The following is a 16,383-nucleotide window of genomic DNA, read 5'->3' as shown; positions in this document are numbered from 1 at the left end:
ATTATCGTTAATTACACTTATCTCATGGTAGTTGCATTATAACTTCATTATTGGTAATTAAGGTTTGTGACATGATGTTGCCTTGTGTTAATTATGTACGTGGTGAAGGGAGTAAGCATGGTTAAATGTTACATAAATGGTTAGAATGAATTATAACATGTTCAGAGAGAAATTACATGAGAAAGGGGTGAATTAAGGATGGATTGAGCATTTGTGACATATTATGCTTTGTGTGGCTAAATGATTATTCTTGTTGGTAATTAATTATATTGTTGTTGTGTCAATTGGTGTTAGAGGATTGTGGAGTATACTTGGTTGTTGTTGTGGGGATGGAAGGCGGTTGTGAAACCGTCTTCCGCTTGAGTCACCTCTTGGAGCTTCCCACTCTAAGGTGGATGTGCACATTTAGTACTTGAGTTTTGGAGGGACTCGTGTGGTTGAGACACGATGTCTGGCAGGGAACTCGAGTCACTCTTGGGCCCGGTACCACGGACGTGTTCCGAGTACCTAATGATGGTATGCAGTGTCGTGGGCGTGTCCGTGGCACCGGTGATGTGGAGGTGAGAACTTGGAGGATGATCTTATGCATTTCATACATATGTTTGAATCATGGTTGGTTATCTTGACATTTATTACATGATCATTTAGTCCTTCTTAGTAGCATTCATTGAGCATTTGTATTATTAAGCTAACACTTGGGTTTTAAAATATCTGTGGTTAACCATTTGGTGATTTTCGCCCATATGAGGAGTAGTATCTGATAGGTAGCATGCATATACACGACTGGAGGTCTTGGAGGAGCGGTCTCGCTTTTAGATTGTCGACACCTTAGTTTATCTATTTTCTTACTCTATGACTCCTTTTATTCTTATGGTTGTATTATTTGGGAGAGCCTTGTACCTCCATTAAACTTGTAGAATTCGTTATCTTTTGACTTTGCTGCTTATCTATGTCTTGTGATCGTTAAATATTTATTGCTTTAAAGTACTCTACTTCGTTTGTTCGCACTATAAATTTGGGAAACCAAGTCTTGTGACACTCTCTTGCGTTGGGGTTGCATTGAGGAAGGATCTCAACTTATGGGGGTGTTACAAAGTGGTATCAGAGCGACGATTTTGGAGCCTAAAATAACGAACCAATAAACTTAGGTGTGTCAATTTAAAATGATCCCAGTTTGATTTGTAGAGAACTCGTGACAAGCTTGGGAGACTTTCTAAGGTGGTACTCTTGTCCTCTTAACTCGAGTCGTTCACAACGCGTGGGGTAATGGGATATTCTTGATGCATATGGTCTCTAACTAATATAGCTAGGGAAGTCGGGATCGTATCCACAGGGAGGTTCTATATGTTCTATTTGCTAACTAATGTCTGTCTAAATCACAAATGGGGGTTTGTTTTATTTTTAAACTAAACTAAAGCAATAAAAATAAAGTTCAAAGGGAGAAATTAAGTCGAGAAAAATATAGAGGAAAAGAGCTAGGACATCGGTTCACCATGGATTATTATGGGTCAAAGGCAGGGTCATAGGTCACTCTCAATTATTAGTCTAAAGGGTAGTGAAAAGCTCCTCTGAGATCGCTCTTCGCCCTAAAATGCTTCTAACGGGCTCTCGCAACTTATTAGGGCACTCTAATGTTTGCGACAGGTCTAGTCCTCACCAGGCTTTCGATCTTAGGTCGGGATTTACCAATTCCAATAATCAATTGTGGCCATTAATCAATTACTCGTAAATTATATGTTGCAATTAACAATAAAGACTAATAAATAAAATTGGCCTAATCGCCTTAATAACAACCCTTAATTTCCCATGGATTCCTTAAATCCTAACATATGAATTTAGCTACTCATGCCAAAATTGATAGCAATAAATAAAATAGATGAGAAAGGAAGAGAATTCATAATGGAAATTAATGCAAAAGTATAGGACATAAATTAATACTAATGAAGAACGCAAGAAAAATAATTAAAACTAAATAAGAAGAACGAAAGAGAGAGACTGAATTGATTACCAAATGATGTGACTCTTAATTGCGCACATTTAGTCCCCTAATTGTACCTATTTTTCATACTAATATAGCATTTCATGGCCATTTTATCCGTCAATTCCTTCCTATTTGGCTTTCCTATTGCGTTGTATATGTTTTGTAGGAAATAAGATAATGAGGCGGAATTCCCGTCTCCCGTGCATACTTGGAAGCTTGTTGACGATCTTGGATGGACTAGTATGAATTGAAGAGGATGCAAGAATGATGACCAAGGATGTAGGAATAAAGAGTATATTGAAGGATCATTGGCTTAAAAGCAAGGATGACGAGAAGGAAGCCATTACAAGAAGAAATTGCTAAGAACTAAACCAAGAGTTTCTCCTTCGACTCTGAAAGTATGCTAGATGAAACAGCATCGAAATATCAAGTGGTCTATGCTTTTGAATCACTCCAATAGGAGTCCGGATGAGGAAACGACGTCCGTTTTACAATCCGAGCTCAAATAGACAAACTGGCTGCCAATCCGAGCGTCCCCGTAAGAAGACGATCGTCTCCTGCAAGAAGACGCTCGTCTCCTACTGGAAGACGCTCCTCTTGAACCAAGAATATCCGAGCGTCTCCTCCACGATCCGCTCGGATCATGAGACAGGACCTCCGTGCCAAGACTGCAGACCCGCGGGACGAGCATATTGTGGCGGGACTAGCAACGTGATATGCGCATCTCCCTTCGAGACTTGCATTTCCCTACTCAACACTTAGCAATGTTATTTACTAATCTATCCTTGCTTAACCTAATGATGTTATACTATATATACTCCAATTGTAATAATCAAAAGGACCAAGCCCTCTTAGAGGAAAAAAACCTTCCTTAGATTAGATTAGGAGTAGAATAGAATACATTAATCTCAATCATTCCAAAAAATTACAAATTAATCTTTCCTTAATCATTATTCAAGTTTATTATTATTGGGTAATTGAAGATTATTGGGTTATTATTGGAGAATTGACAACTCTCCATCAATCAAGTTCTCTTCTTTTATTCTTTGCTTTATTATTTGGAATCATCTTCATAGGTATAATTTCCTTTTACTCTTGTTTAATTATTGTTAATCAGTTTCATTTATTCATCATGTTTTGCTTTGTTAATATGATTGACAACCTTATTAGCATGTTGAACTTGATAATAAGTGAGTAGCCTTTTAGCTAGGATTAATGGGCAATTAGGGGAAACAAACATGGGGAATGATTCATGCTTAATCTAATATGTATTCACAATTAAATTGCTTGCATGTTGTGATTTTAACTTATGCACATGTTATGTTTGATGAGATGCGAGCCTATGAATCCTTGCATTTTTTAACCATCACTTATCTTTTCAATGAAGCTTGTAAGACATAAACCTACTCGAGCCTCATTAGACCATGCATAAAGTTGAATAGAAGGAGACTAAGTCGACTTGTAGGTGTTGTACAATCTAATTGATTCGGCTCCGGGACCTAAATCTTCCTAGGGATTGTAAGGTTTACACTAACTCGATCCCACCACAACAATAATTGCTTGCTAATAACTTAAGAATATGTTTGTATGATCAACTCCCATAAATCCCCTATGAACCTATGATATCCTAGCACTTTTAATCATTTGTTTACATCCTTCCTTTTATTGCTTGTTTTACTTTATTGCTTGCATTAGTTCGGACTAACCAACTACAAACCCAAATCAATCGTGACACTAGCATAAATTGAGATAGATATACTTAGAACCCAAAGCACACCGTCCCATGGATCGACCTCGACTTAACCACTAACTAGTTGTTTGTTGAGAATATAAATGTGTTTGATTGGGAGACACGGCGACACCTTCCATTAAAATGGCGCCGTTGCCGGGGATGGTGTTATGTGATTAAGTTCTTACTTGTTTGTCTATTTTTATTTGTGCTTTAACCTTGAGGAACTTGCTCCTCAAGGTTCGTTCTTACCGTTTTTGTGTAGTTTCCATGCTTGTAGTTGTTTCCTTATCTTATCTCTGATGGCTCAAGACTTGACATATGGAGTATGTGGTGGATCTTTTGAGTATGACTATAATGGGTATGGGGAGCTTGAGGAGCAAGTCAACACAAACTTACCTTATAACTCGTACAATGAAAATCCTAACTACTACCCCAAATTTTTCCACCAAAATCCTCACATCCATTATCCACAACAACCACCCACCCAAAACTCACTTTATAATGAATTCCAAATGCCATAATATGAGCACTTTCACACCCACCCACAACAAAAAGATGAGCCTAACTTTGACATTCAAGATATGGTTCTCCAAATGATGGGAGACCAACAAAATTTCTTCACACAAATTCTAGAGGAGAGCCAAAATAGGATCAATGTTCTCCAAAGCATTGTTACCCGTGGTGAGGAGTTGGCAATTCGAATTTTCCAAATGAAAGCAACCCAAGAAATAACACAAACAAACACTCCCCACCAATCCTTGAGCATTGAACATGAATGTGAATTTGAGGCAATGACCTTTGATGAAGAAGATGTGATGTGGGAAGAGCCAATTTCCTTGAACTCTTTTGAGTATGAAAGTGTGGTATTTGATGAGGAAGATATGAGGTTGAGTAAGCCAAATACTCTTAGCCTTTGTGAGTATGAGGGTGTGACTTTTGATGTGAACATTGAGGTGTTGGAGAAAGAGTTGATGAGGAAAAGTGAAGCTCCTATCTATGATTCGTATGGAGATAGCGATGATGACAAATGATGCGTGTCTTAAATATGATGTTTTACACCTCATTTTACACGCATTTCAGAGCTCATTTATGCAGTTTATGCTACTATTCTCCCTATTTCCGTCTACTTTCGTGTTTTTGTACATTATTGCAGAAATGTGAAGAATCCAGCGGAAATCAAGCTAAATCCGTCCCCGAGTACCTTGCATTGCATTCGACGTGAAGTATTTACTCAAGAAACGAGCTTGGTGCGCATTTCGAGGCCTGAAAGATAATTTATGAAGAATTAGAAGCGGACTATCAGCTAAAGAAGTCGATCGACTGGCCTTCATGGTCGATCGACCAACACACAACTTACAGGAGCTACTGTTCAGCATAGTTCGGTCGATCGACCGGTCCCAGTGGTCGATCGACCAAACCGTGATGCTGGCGTGAATAAAAAGATCGAGAATTAAGAAGCCCATTGTGTATTAGGTTTAGGAATAAGTGTTACGTTATATTCCTATATAACGTAACCTGACACTTTGCAGTTTTCATCAAGTCCTTAATCATCAAATTTATTAGGGTTCTACATTGAGTTTAGCATTAGGGCATAATTGTTCGAATACATTTTACCTTTGTTATTGCTTTTCGGATTCTTCCTTTCTCTGCAATTCCATTCGGTATTTCTCTGTTCCAATTTCAGTTTACTGCTTTATTTCGTTCATAGTTTAGAATTGTTAGAGTAGTTTCCCAAAATCCAATTTATCATCTCATGTTAATTGCTTGTTTCGTTAGTTTAATCATACATTCAATATCTCTATTCGTTAATTTCATTGTTGTTTTCATAATAGTCATGAGTAGCTAAACTTGTCGTGCTAGGATGTAGGGAATCTGTAGAAGTAGGCGGCATTAGAATAGTAGACCTAAATCGCGCCTTGGTCGATCGACTGGCCTACCTGGTCGATCGACCGGCTACATGAGATCACCCTCGTTTTAATTAATTAAATTGCTATGTTTGACGAATCGAGTGCACGCGACTAGTTGAATGCCTAGGATTTGACCGACCCAATAAGGATCGAAAGATAGGGAAGGGAGATAGCCTACCTAATTAAGACGACTAAATTAATAAGATCGAGAGATGAGTTAATTTAGCCTTTTTAGTCACTTTTCAGGACGAGAGTCAGTACTAGTGATATTAGGGACCTGTAGCGAGATCGAAAGATGCTACCTGTAAGAATGGACCGAGAGGACTTCTTATTTTCCAGTCTCACGTGTTTGTTTTAGACCTACCTAGTACACTGCCGCCGAAACTATAGTGGACCGACCATCTTAGCACCCTTTTTATTCTTGATTTCATCCGTTTATTCAGTTTACTGTCTTTTATTGTCTTTAGCTATAGACCAAATCAAATCAAACCCCCACTCACTTGTTACTTTAGAGATTAAAATCAGACAACTATTAATTGCATCGCCTCCTTGTGGTTCGACCCTGACTGCCACTAGCTATAGTAGTAGTTTGGATTTTAAATATTATTTTTGGTGCACACAACGATAGGCATCAACAAACCTATGGAAGAAGCTTATGCAGAACACGTGTCTTGCATTGACTTATGAAATGTAGAAGAGGAAAGGAGTTATGATATTGCCTCACTTGAGGACCTCATCCTTGAGAAGTTTGAGGTATGCTTCCATGAGGAAGATGAATGCCTCTTTCCTATTGACCATGAAGACCTTTTCGCACTTACCATGAAACCTATGATTGTTGGAGATGATATGGTGGACCTTCTCCAAAAAGTCAAATCGTCATATAAAAGGTACTTGGTGGAAAAGCTCAAGAACAAAGTTGTAAATGAGCTTACTTGTGGAAATTTGGCACCCACAATCTCAATTCCTAAGGAACCCCGTCATAAATACTATGAGAATTCTCCTTCTATTCTTGAAGGATTGATAAATCCAAATGTGATCGGAGCCATTTGGTGTTCACAATTAAGCATATGTGGTCGTTGGTCAATGGTCGATACAAAACACAATTTATACTTCACAAACAACTCTACAATTAGTAAAGAGGCAAGTAAAGGTCGGATCCCAAGGGACGGGTATTGAAATGAAGATTCTATTGTAACTAGTGGTGTCTAGGGGTGTCACGAATTGGGTTGATGTAGAAGGTTACTAAACTAAAATAGCAATGAAAATAAACTAACAAGGTAAATGAAATAAGGGTGTAAACAATTGATTAAAAGCACTAGGGTGTCATGGGTTCATAGGGGAATCATGGGATATGATCATACAAACATGTTCTCAAATTATAAGCAAGCAATTATTGTTGTGATGGATTGAGTTGGGTTATATCTTACAATCCTAGGAAAGTTTGGGTCCCGGGGCCGAATCTCTTGGATTGTACAACACCTACAAGTCGACTTAATCTTCCCTACTTAACACATGCATGGTCTAACAAGACTCGAGTTGGGTTATGTCTTACAAGTCAAGTTGAAAGGATAGAAGATGATAGTAAATGCAAGGATTCATAGGCTTAGCATTTCATCAAATATAACATGTGCATGCATTAAGATCAAAACAAGCAAGCAAATAAGATATGAAAGCATATTAATTTAAGCATGAATCATTCCCCATGTTGGTTTCCCCTAATCACCCATTAAACCCTAGCTAAGAGACTACTCACTCATTATCATATTGATCATGCTAGAAAGGTTGTCAATCATACTAACATAATGAAACATGATGAATAAATGAAAGTAATTAGCAATAATTAAAAAGGGATTAAGAGATTATACCTACTAATGATTCCAATAATAAAGCAAGAATAATAGAAGTACTTGAATCCTAGATTGAGAGGTTGTCAATCTCCCAATAATAACCCAAATAATCTTCAATTACCCAAAATAAAGTAAGAACAAGAGAGAGATTAAGGAACTAAAACTTGGATTAAAACTTGATTAATATTTGATTACAATAATGAAGAGAGATTTGATTGATATTAACTACACTAATTATTGATAAGAAGAACATGCTCCTCTAATTAGACTAATGGGGTATTTATAGTGAAAATTAGGGAGGATGCATTAGGGTTAACTAAGGGCTAAACTAGTAATTACACTTTTAAGTTGAGCAAGGAGCCTCCGGGATTGTCCGAGAGAAGGGCTTCTTCATTTCGTAGCTTGAAGAACGAAACTGTGCTGTGCTGTGATCCGTGCGGCTGGGAGTCGGGACGGCCGGATTTGGGATGGACGATCCGAGCGGATCAAGGAACAAGACGCACGGACTGGGCATGGGCAATCCGAGCGGATTCTGGTGAGGGACGCTCGGACTGGCGAGGACGGACGGATTCTCTACAATCCGTTCGGATTGTAGCTCAGCAGCTTTCCTTCTTCTTTTTCTTCCCTTTTCTTCATGAATTCCTTGGGGATTTCCTTGGGGACTCAAGGATCCTTTTCTCAACAATGCTCTTCTACTATGCTATGTACAAAGGCCTTCTAGTCTTGTCTCTCCTTGATGCTTGGTCATTGAATATGATCAATTTAGCCTTGTTTTGCCATGAAAATGCAAGATTCTTACTCCTTTCCTACCAAGGGATCAAAATCTCAAAGAATATGCAAAACAAAGAACTAAAGATAAGAAATGACCCAAATAGGCACTAAAAAGCATAGAAACAATGGTAATTCGGGGGCTAAATATGCGCCAATTATGGTCGCATCAAATATCCCCAAACCGAACCTTTGCTCGTCCCGAGTAAAGAGGTGACAAAGACTAGGACCAAAACTAACCTAACCTAATAATAATAGCCGATATGAGACAATTAGCGGGTCTCACTCCGCCCCTTCAACTCACAACAAGACAACCATGAGGTAGGATGCCTTCTTGCAAGGCAAGGTGGGTCTTGCCAAAATGGCGACACATCCAAACATTAAGCACACAAAATCAAGTAATGTATGCATCTACAAAAAGAATAGCCACTTTCCTCATCTAAGTGGCGGAAATTATCTACAAGGGAAGCAATTCAAGGGTACACAATCCTTCATAGATGCAATTTGTTCAAACTACTAAGCCTAGAAGGATACCAATAAATCACCTCCAAAATGTGTCAAGCTAGGGTACCTTTGTCCTCAATCGTTAAATGCTTTTGTCAAGAATAGACTCCCTATGGTGTTAGAAACACTGGAGGATCGCCGAATTCCCCCTCTTGCCTAGACAAGAAGAAGGGTCGTCCCCTCTCTACCATGCACAAAAATGGATACGATGGATAAAGGGATCGATAGATGTTTGAGTTTCATTTTGGGAGTTTGCTTTTGTTTTTGTTTTCCCCCCAAATTTCTTTGGCATTTGACTTTTTGAGAACACTTTCTTGCCATTTCTTTTTGATTTTTGGCATTTCAATACTTGACAACTTTTTGCATTTTCTTTTTGAACATTTTCAAAGTCACCTCAATTAGTAACGAGGGTGCCTTATTTTTGAAGCTTTAGGAGTTCTATTTTTGCTCCTCTTTTCTTTTGATGCATTTTTGCAAACTTTCTTTCACTTTTCATTTCATTGAACTCAAATTGATTTCTTTTTGTTTTGTGCCCATTCCCTTTGATGACAAAAATGTATGGTAGAATATGGATGAATGATAGAAGTATGCATGGTTTCAAGGGTCACCTTGGAATAAACGGTAGCCAAGGAGTTATCACACCACAAGGTACTCTTGACTCGGCCTTAAACCATGGGTCAAAGGATACTAGCATGACACATCCTAGGGTGTTTTACAAGCATTCTATCAAGCAAAGTCTTAAGAATAAAAAGCATCTACTAGGGCCTATATACACTTGTCAAGCTTCCCAAGTAGACGGTTTCGCAAAATTTTTCTAACATGCAAACTACATGCCATGATGCAACTAGCATATATACATCCTAATGCAAATGATTCTACCAACTAATATGCCATATAAACTAAATGCAATCCTAAGTTCACATTGTTTTACCGCATCAATCAAAATAAAGCCACATAGTCATTAACATAAAGAGGAGAAAGGAGATTGGAAAGATCATACCATGCGGTCTTCAATATCCTCATGTCTCGGATGTGGCGTAGTCAATCAAGGTGAACAAGGATGAAACAAACACAATATATACAAGACAATATATACAAAGGAAATGAACTTGTTTTTGGTTTTTTCAATTTTTCAAATTTTTATGATTTTTGAAATTTTTCAATTTTTTTATGGTTTTTGAATAAAAGTTAAGAGTTAGAATTCCCATCCCCACACTAATATGGGCATTGTCCTCAATGGCCAAAATGATGGAAATTATGCAAAGAATGATGCATGATTTCTATACTAAATGCAATTCTACACTAAGCTATACTACATGATGCATGGTTTTTGTTATGACGGAGAGGATAATTTAAATTACCTCCCGTTGCGTATGCATTAACTTCCCCAAACCAAGCAAGACACTATTGCTAATGTCAAAGCATGGGGGAGTTCATGCACATGCTATGCTATGCATGAGACTAGATTGTCATTTTGGATTTTACAAAAGTGGGAACAATAAAGAACACCTCAAAGGAACCGAGGTGTGAGTCCTTTGATGTTGCTAGGACTAAACCAACAATGATCAAAATGAAAATAAAATACAAAGAGATATAGACAAACCGTGGGAGAGTAGGAATCTCCAAGGCTAGTCTTCCATCATGCTACTATCATCACCACTTCCCTCATGAGAAGTGGTCACATTGCCACTTTCCTTGGCACTTTCTTCTTTGCTTTCTTCATCATCATCTTCCTCATCATTATCTTCACCATCTTCACCATCTCTTTCTTCATCTCCACTTGCTTCTTCCTCAATATTATCATCAATCTCCTCATCATTTCCAACAACCTCATTGTCTTCCACCACTTCCCTAGATGCACCCGGAAACAAGGCTTCTCTATCCGCCCAACTAGGCAAAGGACAAGATGGATCAAGGAGTCCTTGCCTAGCTAGATGTAGGAGGGGAGGATATTGAGCCAAATAAGCATTCTTCCGATCTTCATAAGCTTGCTTGTGCATGGCTTGCATTAGAAGAGTGACATAATCTTTCCCAATTTCAACTCCTTGTGGTTTGAACTCTTCATAATCATAGGGGTAAGGTGGTATAACAATGGAAGAGGAGGGGTTTCATGATCACCCTTTTGTTGTTGAATGATGTACTCGGCTTCTTCGGATAGGGAAGTAAATAGTTGGTCCGGTGGACACTAAGACGGCAAATCTTTGCGGGTAAAGTGAATGATCGAGCCTTACTTGTAAGCCACCCATACTTGGTATCAAGGGAATTGTGAACAACCCACTTAAACTTGTTAATCAAGGTGGACATATCAATGAGATGGCCACCATCCTTAGCCTTGTACTTGCTATCCTTATTGAAATTAGGATCAAAGTGCTTGGCTAGGACCGTGACAAGGCCGCCATTAACAATTACGGTTTGACCCTTCTTCCCACTATCTATATGGAGCCATCTATCAACCAATAGCCTCAAAGAATTGTAAGGCTTGGTGTGAATTCTTCCAATATTCAAAGTTGATTCAAGGAGAATAAAATCGAGTCCCGTGAAATGATTGGTGTCTTTCCTAGCAATTATGGTATTTCCCACAACTTTGTGCCATATTCTTATGCCCGGATGATGGACCAAAAGAGCACGACAAGCTTTAAAATCTTCAAATTTCTTCCCGGAGATTGCCTCCCAAAGAGGCTCGGGATCATACTTCCCATATTGCTTATAGAATTTATGTTCATCGCTAAGACCCAAAATTGCACCCAATTCCGGAAAGGAAATGCGTCTACTAGTGTTAGCTAGACGAAACTCAATATTTTCCCTATTCTCAACTTTTGTCACTTTTAAAGAACTTAAGAATTCCAAGACAAGGGAGGGGTATGTTACTTCCTCCATTTCAAACAATTTCTTTAAACCCATGGCATTGAAAAAGATTCTTGTTTGTTCAAGAATACCCAACTTCTCTAAAGCATCTTGGCATATGAATTTGGTGGATTGAATTTGTCTCATAGCAAACTTGACAAATGTATTTCTATGGGAGTCGGAAATGAATGTTACCTCCGGATAATGCAAGAGTTGATTAATTACCGGAGTAGAGGGCGATGCTTCCATAGGAATTTGTTGAGGTGGTTGCACTTCCAAGCTTGGTGTTGATACCACCATTGCCAAAGCTTTCTTCATTTGTAGAGCTTTTTGCCTTTGAGAGAGAGTTGTAGTCTTTGGTGCCTTTGTTGCCTTTGCCTTTGCTTTTGTTGCTCCCTTTGTTCTTGCCATTTGATGAGCTAACCAAGAAAAAGATCAAAAATCTTCAATTTGTAGAATGCCCAAATCGATTTTGAAAGTGAAAGGCTTTGCCTTTATGAGAATAAAAATCAATTCAAAGGTGAAGATTTTGTTCTTGGTTTTGATTATTAATGAAGATGGAGTGATTGATTTGTTATTTGAAAGATGGTTTGATTTGATTTTGGTGAGTTTTGTTGAGGGTTTTTGTTTTTGAGATGGAGAGGATGAGGGTTTTGATGTTATGGGTAGTGTTTATGAGTGAATGAATGAATGAATGAAGGTGGGGTGGGTATTTAAAGAACTCGACAATATTAGGACGCAGGGACAATCCGTGCGGATTAGGCGCAATCCGCTCGGATTCTTGACTTCAAATTTTCAAAAATCCCGCCTAGAGACGGGCGGATTACGGGAATCCGTTCGGATTCTCGCCGAGACGAGACGGGCGGATTTCGCTTGAGACGGACGGATTCTTGTCCGAGATTTTCTCTGTTTTTCTTCAGCTGCAAGACGGGCGGATTGTCCACAAGACGGACGGATTACGTGAGACGGCGTCTTTCCGGGAATCCGCTCGGATTCTTCAACGATCAAGAATTTTGCGTTTTCAGCTCGGCCCAAGACGGGCGTCTTCTCGACAGGGCGCTCGGATCCTCTCAGACGGGCGGATTCTCGGGAATCCGCTCGGATTGGTCCTTGTGTACACGGATTCGAGTCCATCCGTGCACCAACGCATTCTCTTATCATTCTTTCTTTCTTTCTTTCAAATCTTGTGTTCTTCATTGCGGGGCACTACTAAGGCATGAATAGCCTAGGCAATTGCCATCCCCACACTAAGGTAAAGCACTACACATCAATTAAATCATTAGTCCCTCCCTCACTTCTCTCTTTTCATGACAATTATTTTGATCAAAGTAAAAATAAATCCAAAAATGACAAAAATGCAATGCAAAAATTAAATGTAAGTTAGGGAGTTAGAAATATTTACAAGTGGTGGTTTAGGGAGGACTCCACCAAACTCTCATTCTTGATGAGATGTCAAGGAGGCATGTTCAAGGTGTTGTTGATGTTGCTTAACACCTTGAAGAAGTAATCAAAAGCTTGTTCATTGTTATGGTAGAGGTCCTCAATAGACCGTGGTTCTTGTTGTTGATCATGATCGATGGCATGCCCAATGTAGGGATTAAAGATCCCTTCAAATTCGTCGTCCCAAAGACCACAAACTTCATTGAGTTGATCATTGAAAATCTCTTGCTTGGATGGAGACAACTCTCCCAATTTCTTCTCTTGGCCAATGAGGCCATCATCTTCTTCCTTGGTTGATTTTGATGAGCTTTGCAAGCTCTCCTTGTCACAATTCACTTGCTCTTTGAATGGAGCATCTTCAACTTTCTTCCTCCATTGGAGTTCCGATTTCTTCTTCTCATCTTTTCGGCTATAATGATCAATCATGAAACATGGCTCATGCAAACGAGGAGCTCTCATGGTCTTGTCAAGATTAAAAGTTATGCTTTCATCTCCCACTTCTAGAGTGAGCTCTCCATGCTTCACATCAATCACCGCACCCGCTGTGTGTAGGAAAGGTCTTCCTAAGATGATTGGAATGTTGGAATCTTCCTCCATATCAACAATGACAAAGTCCACCAGGATGAAAAACTTCCCAATTCGCACGGGGACATCTTCCCATATCCCTAGCGGTGTCTTCGTCGATCTATCGGCCATTTGAAGAGTGATATTGGTACATTTAAGCTCTCCCATCCCCAACCTTTTACTCACCGAGTACGGCATGACCCTCACACTAGCCCCTAGATCACATAAGGCTTTGTTGATCGTTGTGTCGCCAATGGTACACGGTATTGAGAAGCTTCCCGGATCCTTTAACTTTGGAGGTGAACTCCCTTGAAGTATGGCACTACTCACCTTAGTGAAGGCGATAGTCTCAAGTTTCTGGATCGACTTCTTCTTTGTGAGGATATCTTTCATGTACTTTGCATAGGCCGGAACGTGATTGATTAATTCCGTGAAAGGAATTGAGACTTCTAAGTTCTTCACAATTTCCATGAACTTTCCAAGTTGATCATCAAATTTAGGCTTGGCTTGACGACTTGGAAAAGGAAGTCTAATCACAATGGGCTCCTTTTCTTTGGCTTTGTCTTCATTTTTCTTTGAACTTTCTTCTTTTGATGATTCCCCTTCTTTGGGACCTTGTACCACAACTTCATTCTCACTAGCTCTCACAACTTCATCCTCAACTTGCTCCTTCGGTGCTTCATACCTTGTACCACTTCTCAAGTGAATGGCACTAACCGTTTCATGTCTAGGGGATTACCTTGAGGTGGTAATTGCCCTTTTTGTCTTTGTGAGCTCGAAGATGCTAGTTGGGTCAATTGTGTTTCCAACATCTTGGTGTGAGCTAGAATGTTGTTGATGGTGGTGTCTTTTGCTTGGCTATCTTTTTGCATTTGGGTGAAAAATTCTTGTTGATTCTTTTGCATTTGAAGGACCGCTTTCTGGACATCAAAACTTTGGTCATTGTGGTGATTGTATGGATTTTGATTTTGGTAACCTTGGTTTTGATTGAAAAAGGGTCTTTGGTTTTGATTTCTCATGGGTGGTGGAGTGTATGTTGTTTGAGGGTTTTGGACATTTTGGCTTTTGTATGAGAGATTTGGATGGAACTTGGTGTTTTTATTGTAAAAATTTGAATAAGGGGTACCGCTTTTGTAAGCTTGGAAAGCATTGACTTGCTCGGTTGTTCCCCTACACTCGCTTGAGTCATGACCTAAGGTTCCACAATTCTAACATATCCCGCTTGGGATTGATGAGGATGCCGTCATGGCATTGACATGATGCTTTGATGATTTTGAGCTTTCCTCAAGTCTAGCCATAGCTTGTTCAAACTTCAAGTTGATTGTGTCAATGTGAGCACTAAGTTGAGCACCCAATTGAGTAACGGTGTCCACTTCATACTTTCCTCTAGTAGCCTTGCGAGGCCTACTATATTGCGAATTATGGACCGCCATTTCCTCAATCTTGTTCCATGTTTGATTGTCATCAACTTCGGTGAACATTCCATTTGATCCCATATTGAGAATGTTCCTTGAATCTTCATATAAACCATTCCAAAATTGTTGCACTAAAAACCATTCGCTAAGTCCATGGTGAGGACATGAGCGACAAATACCTTTGAACCGCTCCCAAGCTTCATACAAAGATTCTTCATCCCTTTGCTTAAAACCCGTAATTTGAGCTCTTAGCATATTAGTCTTTTCCGGTGGGTAGAAATTTTTGTAGAAAGCTAGAGCTAGCTTCTTCCAAGAATCTATTCCAAGGGTGGCCTTATCAAGGCCCTTCAACCATTGTTTTGCGGTGCCGATTAACGAAAAAGGAAATAAGACCCATCTTATTTGGTCTTGAGTCACGCCCGTTTGAGAGATAGCTTCACAATAATCACAAAATGTTTCCATATGAGAATGAGGGTCCTCACTAGGCATTCCCCCGAATTGGCTCCTCTCAACTAGTTGGATGAAGGCGGACTTGGCAATAAAGTTTCCGGTAAGATGTTGTGGGGTAGGAGTACCATTTGGTAGATCCTCCTCGGTGGGTATAGAGTGTGACGAGAATTTAGGCATTGTAGGTGGATTTTGTGTGGTATTGTTTAATGGGTTCTCTTCTCCTTCTATTGCGAAAGGATTGACAAACTCACTAGTGGGTTGAACAACTTCACCAACACCTCCCAAATTCCTCCTAACAAGTCTCCTATTATTCGTCAAGGTTCTTTCGATTTCACGGTCAAAAGGTAACAAATCTCTTTGTAACCTTCTAGACATGCAAAATATCAAACAACTCAAAAACAATTAGAACAATCCTTGAGGAGTTTTACTTCCCCAAGGTGAAAAAGACACAACTAAAAACAATAAAAGAAATCTTAAATCAATTAAACACCGTCCCCCCGGCAACGCGCGCCATTTTTGATCGGAGCCATTTGGTGTTCACAATTAAGCATATGTGGTCGTTGGTCAATGGTCGATACAAAACACAATTTATACTTCACAAACAACTCTACAATTAGTAAAGAGGCAAGTAAAGGTCGGATCCCAAGGGACGGGTATTGAAATGAAGATTCTATTGTAACTAGTGGTGTCTAGGGGTGTCACGAATTGGGTTGATGTAGAAGGTTACTAAACTAAAATAGCAATGAAAATAAACTAACAAGGTAAATGAAATAAGGGTGTAAACAATTGATTAAAAGCACTAGGGTGTCATGGGTTCATAGGGGAATCATGGGATATGATCATACAAACATGTTCTCAAATTATAAGCAAGCAATTATTGTTGTGATGGATTGAGTTGGGTTATATCTTACAATCCTAGGAAAGTTTGGGT

The 16,383-nt window shown here is 39.2% G+C and overlaps 1 non-coding gene across 1 annotated transcript; it reads left to right on the top strand.

Annotated features, from left to right (window-relative positions):
* Positions 1 to 15,150: 15,150 nt before the first annotated feature.
* Positions 15,151 to 15,257, top strand: LOC141625947 (small nucleolar RNA R71). The gene has a single exon (XR_012535687.1). It is a non-coding gene; the product is annotated as a small nucleolar RNA R71 (small nucleolar RNA).
* Positions 15,258 to 16,383: the final 1,126 nt, after the last annotated feature.

The sequence above is a fragment of the Silene latifolia genome, chromosome X (genome assembly GCF_048544455.1).
Source record: "Silene latifolia isolate original U9 population chromosome X, ASM4854445v1, whole genome shotgun sequence".
NCBI classification, from domain to species: Eukaryota; Viridiplantae; Streptophyta; class Magnoliopsida; order Caryophyllales; family Caryophyllaceae; genus Silene; species Silene latifolia.
The sequence above is the reverse complement of the archived record's forward strand: the minus strand, read 5'-3'. Positions and strand labels throughout refer to the sequence as shown.